General features: G+C 48.0%; 1 pseudogene across 1 annotated transcript; it reads left to right on the top strand.

Moving 5' to 3' along the window:
- The first annotated feature begins 1,618 nt into the window (after positions 1–1,618).
- Positions 1,619–2,647, top strand: LOC102261413 (annotated as a pseudogene). Its single transcript, XR_001364311.1, has one exon. The product of XR_001364311.1 is annotated as a 60S acidic ribosomal protein P0 pseudogene (transcript).
- The last annotated feature ends 415 nt before the right edge of the window (positions 2,648–3,062 follow it).

Here is a 3,062-nt window from a genome sequence, read left to right as displayed (position 1 = left end):
TACTACCTAAGGTTGCGTGGGACAAAGAACCTCCTTCTTGTCCCCCAACATTAGGCTCCAAACAAGTCTTCTTACCCTAGTTTTGAGAAATTTAAAGATTTGGAAAGTAAAAAAGCAGTGAGAAACCTGACCAGCAATCACTTTGGAGCAGCAGAAGGCTAATCAATCAAGTTAAAGTTTGAAAAGCAACTCGAGTCCCTTGGCTCAACCCCAAAGCCTTTTCACAAGAGTGGGTAAAATTGTCAAGAGTGGCAAAAAGAAGTTTCTAGGACTCCCTAATAGGGGAATCCCATGAACTGGGAACAAAAACTCACCAGCAAGGCCAAGACTCAGGTTGCAATTAGTGTGAGAGAAAGTAAAATGTACTAGATGGTACTATTAGGAAAGTTGGAATGTTTAAGAAAGTATAATGTAAAAAAAAAGTCCTATCTCCTTTATTTAGATGTTTATGGCGAGGGAATACCTTCCCCTAACTAGCATTGCAAAACGGAAACTATAGAAGTCCTAATAGAAGCCATTAAGGCACATAAGAATAGATGGGATTGCCATAAAAGTTTGTAGGGGAATTGGTATGTGAAACAGACATTATGTGAACTGACTGTCTGTCTTACTGATGTATTATGGGGATGGAAATGTATGTGAATGGGAACCTTTGCCCTACCCAACAATGTAAAACAGAAGGCATGTAAATCCGCTCTTCGAGCCACACTAATTGGACATGCTAAATGGGGAGCAGCGCGATGGCCTGAGTCCACCCAGTGTGTTATAGAATCTCATAGGGACAGTACTCTCTGCAATAGTCTTTGTGGGGCAGACACTGTGCCTCACAACAAGAGCCTCTGAGTGCCTCCCAGGGAAAGTACTGTGACTTTGGATAAGATAATTTCCATTTGAGGGGCATTGACTACCCTGCCAACCAACACTATTAATGGAAAATTCCACTGTGCCTGAGGGACATAATGCTTGAAACCTGAAATACCTATGATGTCTGAGGTGCTGTCAGATGAACAGTTGAATGGGGATGACGGTGCCCAGAAGTATGCCATACTAAAATGGACACGGTTCATGTGGCCCAATGCTGCCTGGGAAGTGCAAGGAGGAACTACAGGAGAGCCAGAGCCCTTCCTCCCCTGGGACTGACTCTGCAGCAGCAGAGAAGATGCTGGATTCTAATGTCCTGGGGGCTGCTCTGGACAGACCACAAAGAGCTGTTTGGTCTGTGGTTGGCATTCCAAGGTAAGTGACAGCCATCCTGTTTGGAAAGCTGCTGTAGTAAGACCAGCAGATGGAAAGGCTCTGGGTGAAGAAGTGAAAACAGATCAGCTCCATTGGGATGAATTGCACACTGTTTTCTCATCTGTGACTCCAGGACTGAACAGCAGTAAGGCCCTGTGTGTGGGTTGCTACTGATTCCTGGCATTGGCCAGTGGCCTAGCACATGGTCAGACAGAACAATGGAAACCTGCTAAAGGGATGCCCATTGGGGCACAGCCCTGAGGAGTTCTGAGGGTGCCTGAAGCAGGACATGCCAGTGCCCATCGAAAGAGCTCCTTTCCAGTCCTCTCGCCAGGCATCCTCGTGGGAGTGACATCGTCTTTAAACCCTGCATGGCAATCCCTGACGCACTGCCGTGATGCCCAGTGAAGACAGGGTGACCTGGAAGTCCAACTACTTCCTTAAGATCATCCAACTTCTGGATGATTGTCCAAAATGCTTCATTGTGGAGCAGACAGTGTGGGCTCCAGGCAGATGCAGCAGATCCGCATGTCCCTCCGCGGGAGGCTGGGGTGCTGATGGGCAAGAACACCATGAGGCGCGAGGCCATCCGAGGACACCTGGAAAACAACCCGGCTCTGGAGAAACTGCTGCCTCATATCGGGGGAATGTCTTTGTGCTCTTCACCAAGGAGGACCTCACTGAGATCCGGGACCTGCTGCTGGCCAATAAGGTGCCAGCTGCTGCCCGTGCTGGTGCCATGGCCCCATGTGAAGTCACTGTGCCAGCCCAGAACACTGGTCTGGGGCCAGAGAAGACCTCCTTCTTCCAGGCTCTAGGCATCACCACTAAAATCTCCAGGGGCACCATTGAAATCCTGAGTGATGTACAGCTGATTAAGACTGGAGACAAAGTGGGAGCCAGCGAAGCCACACTGCTGAACATGCTGAACATCTCCCCCTTCTCCTTTGGGCTGATCATCCAGCAGGTGTTTGACAATGGCAGCATCTACAACCCGGAAGGGCCTGACATCACAGACGAAACTCTGCATTCCCGCTTCCTGGAGGGTGTCCCCAATGTTGCCAGCCTATGCCTTCACATTGGTTACCCAAATGTTGCATCAGTACCCCATTCTATTATCAATGGGTACAAGCGAGTTCTGGCTTTGTCTGTGGAGACTGATTACACCTTCCCACTTGCTGAAAAGGTCAAGGCCTTCTTGGCTGATCCATCTGCTTTTGTGGCTGCTGCTTTCCTGGTGGTCAAAAGAGCTCACTCTTCTGCCCTGTGTAATCTTTCCAAGTCAGATCAGGAATGGACTGAGGGGGAGGCACTTGCTGGACTAGTATTGCTGTCAGCATTCTGGACTAGCACAGAGGCTGAACCTGATGTCACTTCCCAAAGTGGAAAAGGGGGGGGTAGAGATAAGTGATACTGGACACATCATTGCCCTTTCCCACATACCTGATGCCCTGTGAATCTCACCCTTCTGACTGCTCATGACAACTAATTGGGGATCTAGAGGGAACATATTTTCCAGATATCTGAACCATTGTAGCCATTTAATGGAACCCAAGGACGGGGTGTGGGAAGCTCTGACTCTTAGCCAATCTGTCAGAAGCACAGATGATCTAGATTTCAATTGGAGTTGTGAGCATCCCATCTGTACCCAATCAGTAAGAAGCACAGGTAGCCAGGGCTCATGGCTGACAGTGCAGCACAGGGGAAAACAAAGCAATAGGATATATGTAAATAGTCCATTTTCTTGGTCACTGTTACTAAATTATTAAAATGAATATTAAAAAAAAAGTGCTGGTTCTTATTTGATGCTGAACCAAGCTCAAATT

The sequence above is a fragment of the Myotis brandtii genome, unplaced genomic scaffold (assembly GCF_000412655.1).
Source record: "Myotis brandtii unplaced genomic scaffold, ASM41265v1 scaffold53, whole genome shotgun sequence".
NCBI lineage: Eukaryota > Metazoa > Chordata > Mammalia > Chiroptera > Vespertilionidae > Myotis > Myotis brandtii.
This window is presented reverse-complemented; position numbering and strand designations above follow the sequence as displayed.